The 13,253-nt window shown below is 39.6% G+C and overlaps 2 long non-coding RNA genes across 3 annotated transcripts; both read left to right on the forward strand.

Moving 5' to 3' along the window:
- Positions 1-2,633: 2,633 nt before the first annotated feature.
- LOC127348409 (uncharacterized) lies at positions 2,634-5,717 on the forward strand. Of its 2 annotated transcripts, none has more exons than XR_011742548.1 (7): positions 2,634-2,669; positions 2,802-3,154; positions 3,592-3,677; positions 4,109-4,195; positions 4,296-4,451; positions 4,688-4,817; positions 5,564-5,717. It is a non-coding gene; the product is annotated as an uncharacterized lncRNA (long non-coding RNA). The 2 variants fall into 2 exon arrangements; XR_011742547.1 differs by having other exon boundaries at positions 3,524-3,677; positions 5,564-5,709.
- A 2,033-nt stretch (positions 5,718-7,750) lies between these two features.
- On the forward strand, positions 7,751-8,920 carry LOC127292848 (uncharacterized). Its single transcript, XR_007845407.2, has 2 exons — positions 7,751-7,836; positions 8,674-8,920. It is a non-coding gene; the product is annotated as an uncharacterized lncRNA (long non-coding RNA).
- Positions 8,921-13,253: the final 4,333 nt, after the last annotated feature.

Genomic DNA, 13,253 nt, shown 5'->3' on the forward strand with positions numbered 1-13,253 from the left:
AGATCTTCCGCCGCCATCTTCGACTCTGGAGTTTTGTGCCTAGTGAGTCGACGAGGTGGCATCAACAATGGCGTAGGCGGAAAGCGTGAGTGAGGTTGAGTTCAAGAAGTGATGGGCGCAAGGGAAGATTTTTTGCAGAGGAGAGCAGAGGTGCGGCGTGAGCGAAAGGGAGAACGGAGGAAGAAGATGACCTTAAATAGAGAATCGGCGAAACGACGCACCGTTGGATGGAAAAATTGTGATATGGATGTTGTACACGTGGATGAGGGGTAAAATCGTATTTTCACTGTGAAGGAAAGGAACAGGCGCTACAGTGCGTGCACCAAGAAAAGCGGAGGATGTGTGTCCCCCACTTGCACGACGTGTCAAATTGATGAGGGTTTTGGGCCCGCTAGACAGAGAGAGAGCGTTGCTCGCATCTTCCCGATACAATGATCGTGGCTATCATCAGCAGTGATGTCACTTTATCAATGGAAAAATATCGGCTTTGATAACTTGAACATTGGCGACAAAGAGTCATGACTGGTAATCTCGAGAGCCTTTGATCAAATACAAGTTTTTGATCAAATGCTCGGGGGATACTTTTGAAGAAGGAAATTTTGGGTATGACAAAATAGAAATGGCGAGAGCCTATGATCAAATACAAGCATTTGTTCATAGCCTCGGGGGCTACTCCCATCGGGAGCGCTGGTCGCGTACCCGATGGATATGAAAAGCTCGAGAAAGAATAACAGAAGGTACTAATTTGTTGAGCCTACAACCAAGTACAAGTCCTTGGCTGTAGCCTCGGGGGCTACTCCCATCGGGAACGCTGTTCGCGTGCCCGATGAAATTATAAAAAAGAGAGAGAAGAAAAAAGAAGAAGTGAGCATATTTCGAGTTATACAAATAACTCTACATATACTCCCATCGGGAAGGCAAAATAAGTTATCCGTTGACTCAATAAAATGTGCTATTCCAACAGCCGAAAAAGCACTCGACAATATATTCTCAGAGCGCCAAAGTTGCGAATAATCTCTGAATGCCGCAAAACTTTGCGAAGGTAAGACCCCAGATCCGTTCTGAGCGGCGTGGCACCGTCTCTGACGTCGGTTTGCTACTTTTTTCCGTATCAACAGATACGAAGAAAAATCCTAACGGACGCGTTAGGTACCCGATAAAATATGACTGGGACTCGATAGAATTGTAAGACCTTAAGCGACACCTGTCGAAGTTAACACCAGTATCCCGAGATCATGTCCAGGGACGTGATCTTTAAGTAGGTTTTTGCGAATTGCCACTAGAGCAGTTAACTAGTACCTGATCTGTCAGATGAACTAGCCCCAACCACCATTATCTCTGTACAATATATAATTGTGTGTCTAAAGATATGCAATAAAATCGACAAAGTTATTGATGATTGTAAAGTTGGAGATTTTTCCTGATTCTTCGATTCAAGCAAAATCTCGGGGGCTACTGACATAGGCATCCCCAATGGGCCTGCCGAAGATGGTACCCGGGGTTTACTGAAGGCCCACGAGTCGAAGAATATGAAGTTCGGAAGCCCAGTTAATATTAAGGAAAGTTGTAGTTGTATTAGGAAATATAGAGACTTGTAATTTTACGGGATAGATTAGAAACCCTCCCGGACTCTGTAACTTGTGTATGACGAAACTCTCGGCTCCACCTCCTATATAAGGGGGAGTCGAGGGACAAAGAAAGGATCGAATCTATTGTCAACATAACCCTAGTTTCTTAATCGTCGAGTACTTTTCGGCTGAAACCTTCGAGATCTACTTGCCCTCTACTTCTAACGAAACCCTAGTCTACAATACGTAGACATTGACAAGTTAATACCTTGTCATTTGTAGAGACCCCAAACCAATGACTTGGGAAATTGAGAACTTGCGAATGATCGATGCACTATCCTACACTCATGCTATCGACCATCAAGAAGAAGAAGGCAACAAAGATGTTTGAAATAAAATAAATGTAGATTTATACTAGATACAAATTCACAAGCAAAAGTGTGAAAAATAATTTCCCCATATGAAACCTTGAAGCTCTTAAGTCTTAATGTTACTTTATTACTATGCAATGGAGAAAACTTGCAAATCGTGCATACATGCATTTCTAGGAGTAGCTCCGTTGAGCATGCATGTGGGGTCGATACAAATTGGTGAGCTAGCCATCTCACGGTATGATTGCCCCCATGGGGCTCTCACAGGCGTTTGGATTTTGGGCCGTCCGATCGAGCTGACGTGGCGCGATCTCGGCCAGCCATTCCATCCAGGGCGCGAGGCCCTCCCGCAGACCCGCATTTTATCCACGGGTCCTGTGAAGCCCGCTCGGCCCAGACTCTCCCGTCGCGCGTGGCTGCCAAACCCTAGCCAATCCTCTCCCCGCAGCCTGCCTCGCGATTTCTTCCTCCCCTGCTCGCCCCCCGCGCGGCCACCACACCATGAGCTCGGCCCGGCGCCGCCGATGGAGCGACGAGGCGCGGGAGAGGCGCCGCTGCTGGAGCGCAGCGCGCGGGAGCGGCGCGCCGGTCGAGGCGTAGGAGAGGCACCGGTGATGGAGCGCAGCGCCGCGGGAGCAGCGCGCCGGTGGAGCGACGACGTCGAGCGAGCTGAGTAGTGAGCGGGAGCGGCGCCGCCCATGGACACAGCAGCCTATTGCTGCAGCCAATCGTAAGCCTGCTTCTCTCCCCAATCCCTACCTCCATCTCTCTCCCCCAATTCACGCCTCCATCTCTTCTTCATTCCTTTCCATCTCTCCTCCAATTCCTTTTCATCCTTTGGTTTTCCCCATGGCTAGAGTAGGGAGAGGCAAAGGGAAGCATCCCTCCATGGATGAGGAGGCGGAGCTTGATGTGGATCGCCGGGGGCAGCGCCGCGCCGCCGCCAGGGATGGGAGGAAGGGGAGGAGGCAGAGAACGAGGAGACATCGAGAAGAGGGGTGTTTTGATCTCCTTATTCCTCCAATGGATGGGGAACAAGCAGTACGATTGCCTCAATTTCGAGTCAGCTCAGCCGCCATGAAGGAGGAGGATGTGCTCCACCTCATCTCCATCCTCACGGCTTTGCCACCGGATTGGTGCCGATCTCCGTGTCCCCTGCAAGGGGATCCCAACCTTTCCATCTCTCCTATCAATTTCTCGGTTTCTCTCTAGCAGGTTACCATCTATCTCACTTCTCTCCTTTTCATCTCAGATTTTGATTTATCTTTGATGTTCTATGAAAAATCTTAGCAGGTTATAGCGGAAGATTAATCCATGTAATGTTTATATTTGAAATTTAGCTGCAGCTAATGTACAATATATTACCTCACTCACATATGTGACTTGAATTTGTAGTGTATTTTCTAACTTCCGTGTGGCACTAGCATGTGCAAGCTATCATTAATAAAATAGCATGATAAATTTTTTTCTGGATTGAGCAGCATATTGCGATATTTGTCTAGGTTCATCTCTGAAATCAAATTATAAAACTCAGATCTCATTATATGTGAGTTACCGTGATTTTATTTCCCTTTCACACATCAGATTGCTGCTATATGGAAGTTGCTTGAGATTCCGTGTCACGGTTTGATTGTCCATCCTGGCTTTTATAGTGTCATGCGGAGAAGGAGTGGTGAAGAGAGGCTTCACGGAAGACATCTATTGCCTTGAAGAGCAACACCCAACCTTCTGCAACAAGGTGAGCAAAGATTCATAGAAATTGTTCCATGCCTCAAGTTTGGTTAACAAGAAGAACTTGCTCGCTCATTTGGTTAAATACCTGAATATTTATTCCTTAACATGTCTTCTGTTGTTTAGCAGAAAGAAAAGAAACAATTCTTCCAGTGATTAATCTGTAGAGAAAGTTGTCTCTGAAATTTTTATCTGGAAATGGATACTTTGGATACAGATGATTTATGCTTGAATTGGCACATGGTCTTCTTTTAGCCTCCAAATTATTTAGGATTCGTACATTAAGATGTACATTAAGATCTGCAGCTACTGCTTCTAGAAAAGATGTGCTCTATTTGTTTTCTGCATTTCATATGTAGTTGAATCAATACCACTATTCATATGCTCCCCTTGCTGTAGATATTTTACTTTCATCTCTATTTGTTCACCTATTAACAGATTGAAGTTATAGGGTGGTTAGCCACGTTGTTCATACCTTCGTCACCACCATCACCTCCTGCCCAGCTGTCTTGAGACTGAATATAGGTATCAGCGATGGGTTCCTCACCTCACTCTGTCATCTTATAATTTGGCATCCATTATTTAGTCGTGTCTTCCCTCATCATCCTTTTCATTGCTTGCTCAGGTCGACCGGGTCTTATTGGTAAGCAGTGGCTCTTCCTATGTGTGTATGGATCAACAACTTCCGACACCCAACTTCCAACCTTTAATCTAATGACTTGATGACTAATTCTCTGTTGCAGTACTGCATTCTCACTTTGCACCACCGTGTCGACCAAAGGTAATAGACTCAATCTTCTATTGTTATATGGGATGTATTTATGAGTTAGGATTTCACATACGTGCTAATATATGGGATGCATTTATGGGTTAGTTCTGCAAAAGAAATATCAACGCTAATTGTTGTTTTCACCGGAAAAAACAAATATTTACATAGTTGCCACCTATGTCTTAATGAGCTGAGATTGGCCACTCATGTATTTTTTGCTTACTGAATAATGGATGATTTGCCAACAGAGACAACCAAATATTGAAGCGCATACATTATACTGTACCAGACAATGCAAAGGTGTGAAGTTCCTTTGTGCTCAACGGCAACACAGAACTTCTAGGCCTGACTTGTCATTCTTCCTGCAGCATGGTTGAGGTTTGTCTCCGAGCATTCATCTTCTCTGAGATTCCCTTTTGTCACTGTATTATTTTTTTGTGGAAATTAAGAGGACCAGATCCATTACGTAATCATAGAATTTGCAGCGTGTCATCGTTTGTGTGGATCTTCTCGTTTGTTGTTAACGAGCAGCAGTGCACGACGAGGTGCTCTCTCCTGTCTCTCATTTGTTGTTTGTGTGGATCTGAAAATAGTAGGCTATTAGTTTTATTTTTCTGTGCTAGGATTAGTTATAATTAGGTGCTAGGAATTAACGATAGGAGTAAGATTAAATATAGTGTCTTCTCAATGCTGAAAATTTATGCTTGCGAGTGTTTAATCTACTAACTGACTTGAGACCTATTACAGAAAGGCAATCACTTAAACATATAGATAAAAGAGAGCTTTATCCTTTCAGCTTTTTAGGTATGCTTGGCTCTTGTAATATAATATCCGAAACTACTTCCTGATGAGCAATAATTTTCTAAAGCTTCTCAGATAAAAGATTGCAGATTTTAACAGGGCATATGCATATTTTTCTCCCAAAAAAGCTCAACTAAGACATGGTCATTATGGAGTGAGCTTGCCTTGTGACTGAACCTTTTTCCAGCTTTGCTACCATTGAACAGACCTCTGCTTCTTTATTTATGAAAAAATCCCATTAATCCTATTAACTATTACTTTTCCTATGGTTGTCCAGCTATGCTTTGACATGACTAACTGTAGTATTGCTCCTGGTCTTCCAGACAATTCAAATTCTGGAACTACAAAGATACTATTCAAGAAATACGGGAATACAAAGCAAGAGGATGTGCTCAACTTTTCTCTGACTTATTATGTTTACATGTATGATTGCTGGACTACCGGTATGGCTCGTATTCTTTAATTTTTCAAGGTAAACTACCGGTCTTCATCATCGACTGCAAGGGGAGAGCAGCTTAATTATTGAGTACGTCGAGATATCGGAGTGAAGACAATCATTCCAGGTGAGTACATTAAGGAGTGCCTTCTCTAATTATATTAGATGGCTTTCTGTTCACCAAAAAAAGATGACTTTGAGCTTCTCTAGATGTGTGTAATACTTGCATTGATCTGTTTTGTTTTTTCTTGCACATCTGGTTACTATTCATCATGGTAGGTCTTGCTGATCCTGCTGTTGCGGCTAATTTTATTTATTGTAGTTAATGTTTTGTATCTGATGGGAAGGTTAGTTGACCTGTGGTTGACTGCTTCAATGAATGACTATGTATGGTGCAAAACTTATTTTCAAAGGTTGCTTTGTTGCCACTGTGTTGCATCACTATAGCCTATGGCTGACGGCTGCATTGTGCTAATTTGCCTAATTTTCAGAGCTATACATCCTTAGTCTAATCAAGCACTTTTAAAAAGTCAGTACCTTTCCCTTTCCATCACTTATTTGTGAATTCCGATGTTTTGTGTTATAATTATGTGTTCCTGCAATAGAAAAGCTAGAATTATATGAATATTTGGCTCATCGGAAAAAGAACAATACAATCCACCTCTGTTTTCTTTATAACTTCATTCCTTTGTATTTTTTGCATATATACCTCCAGTATTTGTGCTTTATAGCATACTATAATTAGCTAATTGCTTAGATGATTAACTTATGTTTCTTAGTATTCACATGGTATATACTAATTAACGTTATCGCTTCATTTTTTCTACTTACAGATGTTACTTGAAGCATTGATGTGTTCTCATGCCAGCCGTTCAGACTGCACCCATTTGCTTGCACAATACAGTACACTTATGGTGAAATTTGGTAAGTTCTTGCATACTGTTTTAGCAGTCCGTATGGTTCAGATCCATTATCCTGTGAGCTTAATATTTTTTTTGGCTGTAATCAGCACGTATGGCACAATTTTTTTTTACCGTGTGCTAAGCAGTTTACTGTACCACAGGCTAATTGACTTTGTTAGTAGTGTGGTCCACTATATATAGGTGAAACATGGGTTACTGTATGTAGGTCAAACATACTGCTCTTATATCTTTGTAAAATTGCTTATGGAATTATACAATCATAACATGTTGCCAAAATTGCTTATGAAATTATATAATCATAACATGTTGCCAAAATGATCATAGCAGGCTTCCATTGAAACAAAAATACTATATCTAAGAGTGTGGTCCACTGAAAACTATTATATGCACTACTATTCTTTTTAGGCATTCATTACTGAAACTCCTTTGTTAGTAGAGCAAGGTCTCATTGAATTTTATGGAATCTGCCAATTGTGAGAGTAACCGGAAAATGAGTATATTCATGGTTCCAGAATCTTGGATGAATTTGGATGTATTAAGCTGCTTTGAGATGGTATGCCATGATATGATATAACCTATTTATATATACGGAGTTACAAACCCTTCCAATGTTGAATAATGGGTCATCGCCAAATGAGTGATACGCCATGATAATTCGCACGCCTCTTATTCTGTTTTTTAGACCAATTAGTCTTAAAGTAATGAGTAGCAAAAAAAACTTATTGCGCGAGTCTTTGGATTAGCTCCTCAATAGCACTGCCCTTGGACCTCAATGACACAGCTCAACATGAATTTCGCATCTAAAGGTTACATACTTTCCTTTAGATTTATTAACTCCAGTTCAATAAGGATTTCAGCATGCCGTAAATCCAAATTGATAATTTTACTATTGTTTTGGCTGCTAATTGTTTCATCCAGAAGTTTCTTCATTTTAGAGGAGAACACTCATTCATTCACAGAATAAAAGTTTACAGAAGCTTGCGGAGGCAGCTCATTTAGTTTAGGAGAAAATCCCTGGAGTTTGAGATGGTTTCCCTCCCATTGTTGTGTACTATATTACACCGCAGATGCCAACTTTGCATTGTACTGCTGAATAAATCTTGCCCTGTGCGCATAAATTTTTCCACTGGATTGCAGGAAAACGTAGCTTCAGAGGATGTGCAGATTCAAGCAAAGCCAGTGCTCGCCGTCACCAAGGTGTTGCGGTGTTCCGCGGTCGTCCGCGTCTCTGAGGATGGTAATCGAATTGTTTTCCCTTGGCCTGCCTACCATTAAGTATTCCTGTGTCGTGGCTACTAAGCATAAATTCTGAGCGAAATGACAATATTCCATTTCCAGTTTTATGTAGAGACTAACATAGTGAATTTGTAGTTCATAGTAAAACTGATGATTCAAACCACGACTCCTTAATGTTATATCAAATGCATAATATAAGCAGCTAAATCACCTGGTAAAATGAATGGTTGTTGCATGGTGCAAATAAGACGGAAATGAACGTGTCTTACTTCAGTTATACGCAAGTGACATAGTTTGGTAACTATTGTTTCATTTTGCTCTTATACAAGTTTTCTGAGCATGGCAAGGTATGTTATCTCTATAGCCTTAAAAATCATATTTGAAAGTTCAGTAACATATAGCAGCTACTTAAAGGGGCATTACTACAAATGGATGAATCATGTATTGTAAATTCTGATTGTGCTATGTTGTTTCTGAACTGTATGCATCACGGGTGATTAGCGTAAGGCTACGGAAACATGTTGGATAAGAGGAAATTGTGCGACACAACTTCAGTAAAATTCTCAGAAGAATAGGAAGTAAACCGTGTTATAGAGAAGGAACTTAGTTTTGCAGTAGCTGATCTGGAAATAAAACCAAAGTAAGCTAAGAGATCAGTTTATGCAGTTGAAGAAATTATAACAAAGGAATATGAAGAGATGCTCTCATTCTCATCTCACACAAATCGACATTATTACAAAATCTTCTTATAGAGGTAGAACAGTCCGAAAGTTATGTCTGTCATATGTTTTAGTCCAGATAATAAGAGATCGGGTTACGTTTTTTTTTTCATTTGTAGATATGTTGCCAGGCTATGCGATGGAGACACTACCGGAGGAGGACATCATATCCTAGCAACAACAGCCTAGGACGAGATCCATTTCGCCTGCAACGAAGTTTTGGTAGACCGTCCTGTCTAGGTAGGCGGCCGCGACATCCTGACGAACTTGACTAGCATGTGTAGGTGAATACAAAATTGAGAAATAAGTGAACGGCAAATTGTTGGTGAATGTAAATTTCTGAAAGGAAATAATTAGTTTTATGTTCGTTTTGGTCAAACATCGTTACTGCAGCTGATGCTGTGTTATAATCTGAGTTATTCCATGCGAGCTCGTACTGCAGTTTGGGTTATAATCTGATTTCTGATATACTGCTGGCATTTTTTTGCACATAATACATGCTACTTCAGCTACAATGCAGCTAGCAGCACAAATAAATTGTCAACCAGTGAACCTGCTGCTTATGCAATTGAATAAATAGATGAGCTCACACAGGTTGATAGGGTTGCTTGTACATGCATTTCTCCTATATTTGTTTGCTGCAGCTATTTGATATACAAAAATTCAGAGAATGCTTTTCAGGTTATGAGCATCGGTGAATGTTTCCCAGGCCAACTTCAGCAGATAGGTTCAGAGCTTAAATTGATGTGTCCTTTAAGTTCTCTGAAAAATCTGATTCACAAACCATCCTTAATTAGAATTAGGACAAACGACCCTCTGCTAGCTAGCTACAGTCTAATCAGCTCGCATCAAGTCACGGAAAATAAGAGTTCAGAAAGCTACAGTCTAATCATTACGCATCAAGTCACGGAAAATTAGAGGAGTTTATGACAGAACACAAATACAATGATGTTATCTCTCCTTTTTAACAATTTTTTTGTACCCTGTGTACATAGTAAAGGAAAATCAGAGAAATACACTTGGAAAACCAACAATTCAGCTTTTATAATGGATCGCTGTAATTTTATTGAACCGAATGATTCTTCAGAACGATCAGAACGATAGGGATGCTATTAATTAGCTTATCTTGACATAAGCATAGACGACCTTGCCGGAATGCGGCCACCGCACCTGCCTGGCGCCGGCCTTACCTATTTTGCTGTTTGACTACGTTCAATCACCTGATAATTTTTATGTTTACCCGGTAAATGCAATTACGACGTGACTTCTAAAGACCATTCTGAAATAGACTCATGTAGATGTTGCTTTTGTTGTTCTATCCTTAATTTTATCGATCTTGAAAAAACCAGAGTGTTAATTATTATAATATATGCCTCTATTTCTCTAATTGTATATAAGCACGTTTGGTTGATGATTTGGTTTATTTTATCCTAATTTCATTTGATTGACTTTGTTTTGTAAAATCTAACAATGTATTATCATTTAGCTACCTAATTTTATCATTATTATACAAAGTGTAAATCAAAATGAAATTGACGGGATGGTGCGCCAAGGCGCACCTCTAAATCTAGTTGCAGTTCATGCAGCACAAGCATAGAGCAATGCCTTCGCAGCCTCCGTTGTCAAAGCCCTCGGCCCTGCACGGCACGTTGCAGGTTCCATGCTTGATGCACAGTTTCCCGCTCCACGTCTGGCTATATTTACAGTCACATGATTTTCCTAACACCCCTATCTCTCCTGCATCAATTTACAAGAAATTAGAATTACATAAATAACTTGGATCAGGATGATAGGTAAATTTGTAGCTCGATGATTTGAGTAACCACTTTAGAAAGGGAAAGGGGGGAGGACATAGGATTAGCATCACCAACCACAAGCATATCCTCGCCTGGTTGAGTCTGAACTGTCCTTTGCCAATACTCTTCATGTCGAATGGCATATAGATGAAGTAATGTGTGATGTTGTTTGCAAATTGAACCGATGAGTGTACCGGCATCTCCATGATTTATATTTATAGCAATTAGAACATAAGGATTTAGCAAAATCAAATTATTTTTCCTAGAATATAGCATTAATTAGTTGCCAAAATTATATGGACAACTAATTAATAAAATTTATTACTCCCTCCGATTCATAATAAATATCAAAATTTTAGTTTAGATTTGGACCAAATTAAACAAAACCACTAACACTTATTATAACTTAGATAAAGATGATAGGTAGATTTGTAGATCGATGATTATCCTTATCAGATGACATGACAAGTAGCATCATCGGCATCAAGCTTATCATTGTCTTGATGGGTCTCAACTGTCCTTTGCCAATACTCTTCATGTAGAACGGCATATAGATGAACCAATGGATGATGTTGTTTGCAAATTAAACCGATGAGTGTACCGGTATCTCTATGATTTATATTTATACCAATTACTACCTCCGTTTCAAAGAATAAGGCACCATCATTTTACGTGTTTTTTGTTTGACCAAGAATAACTTCAAATAGATAAAGATTATTTGTATGAAATTAGTATCATTAAAAAATATTTTTCAATACGAAGCTAGCGGTACTAATTACATGTAATATAATCAAGATTTTGTTGTTCAACTTTTGGTCAAAGTTCGTCTTGGAATATATGTGCGCCTTATTTCTTGAAACAGAGGTAGTAGAACATAAGGTTTTAGAAAAAATAAATTATTTACCCCAAAATATATCATTAATTAGTTGTCAATCTTATATTACAACGAATTAATAAAATGTATTACTCCCTCCGATCCATAATAAATATCGAGATTTTAGTTTAAATTTGGACTAAAATTATTGTGAGTACTAGAATAGATTACCATAAATGAAATCGGTTCATGTCATTTATTACTTTTGGTATTTACCAAATAGTAGGATATTAGAAGATATGGCTAGCCTGTAATATCCCAGGTATTGGGGTTACAAAAATAGAGGAAACATATATGTGCATTGCATTCATGCATGGAAAATCCGGGGAATTTTCGCGCTTTTGTTTAAAACTGTCAAAGTGATCGAGATTTCTCTTGCATCGGTGGAATTGAGTTAGTCATCGATGTGAGCGCGACAAATTTCGACATGACCTTTGTGAATTCATGTGTTTTTGGGAGAACCAATTTGAATTCAATCAAATATGGATAATATGAATTCAAATAGAAATTGAATTGAATTTGAATTCCAAACTACAACAAGAAATACAATGTGTAAAAGTAAGCACATTTGATAATTCCAAAAAAAATAAGTAATTTAAACTTTACTACAAATATCAGTACCAATTATTTACATGTCACATAAATATAAATAGAGAATGATTACAAAAGGAAAATAAAAGAAGACCTAAATCTAAATCTTCTCGATCTTCTTATTCTTTATCTGCAAAACAAACAACAAAGAAAAAGGAAATTGTTGGGTGAATATTAAAATGTTGCCATCATCCATGATGAGGCATTTTAATGTTGGAATCTAGCTAATGGGAGTCAAGAACTAATCTTGATTCCCAAATAGTGATTAGAAGGAGGAATATTTTTCTTAGGCAATAACAGGGACAAATAGAATACACTTGGATCAGGAGAGGCAACACTGATCACGAGACAAAAATGAGTGATTGAAGGCAACAAATGACTAGAGGCAGCACCAAATCTAATTTATCCTTAGGCAACAATATTATTTCCCTCTAATCTAGCAAGAATCCTCTAAAAGCCCACAAGGTTATTTATTTGAATCAGTATTGACATGGAGAAGTCAATATGATTCTAGTCCATATATTAGAAGCCACTTGCTAATTAAGCAAAGTCTTAATTAACATAATAGTCACACTTGATCTTATTTAGCTCACATATATTATACACTTGGCAGTACCAAAAATAAAGGGCAGCACTAGATAAGCACAAGCCAACCGTATGCCTTGCACTATGAGGCAAAGAAGATCAGGTTGGATACACACAGGCAGCATAGTCACTAGAAACAGGACACACACAGGCAGCACAGTCACTGCATGCACATCATGTGCTGTCACTTCCCCAGCAAACCACAGCACTACAAACAGCACTACAAAAGCAAAGCAGTAGCCAACCGCATCACACTTTGCTCACATTCACCTTAGTCACCAGCAGCCCAGCTAGCCATCGTTTGCACTAGCAAAAATCCACTCAAATATCAAGAACAACATCAATAGATCCTCTTGCCAGCCTTGTGCATGATCTACCAGCAAGATCACATCCACCGCCATAAACAAACACCACCGATGATTTCTTAGAAGAAATAGGAAACAAATCAAGAATCTAGGAGGAGCAGGCTGACCACAAGAAGAAGATCAATTAACAGTCTAGAAGGCCAAGATATCTACAAACAGCAGGTTAATCCATCAACTTAATAAAAGCATGTGTTCTTAGCCTTTGCATCTCAGGGAAAATAAAAGGGTAACATGCAAAGTAAATAAATCCAACCACCCTGCAACTAGATCTGGTCTAGGAGGATCAGGAGGAATTATTTCTCTCAGATCTGCATAGAGGTGCTATGCCAGCTCATCACTGAGAATTAAAAGCCACAATAGCATCTGTTCTTATCAAGAAATTGTGCCTCAGCCTATTGCATCATTGGCTAGGCCAAGAAGTAAGCATAGTAATGTTCTTATCAGTTTCTATTCCGATGAAAGAGAAACCATCTGTAAAGGCAGCAAGA

The sequence above is a fragment of the Lolium perenne genome, chromosome 4 (genome assembly GCF_019359855.2).
Source record: "Lolium perenne isolate Kyuss_39 chromosome 4, Kyuss_2.0, whole genome shotgun sequence".
Taxonomy (NCBI): domain Eukaryota; kingdom Viridiplantae; phylum Streptophyta; class Magnoliopsida; order Poales; family Poaceae; genus Lolium; species Lolium perenne.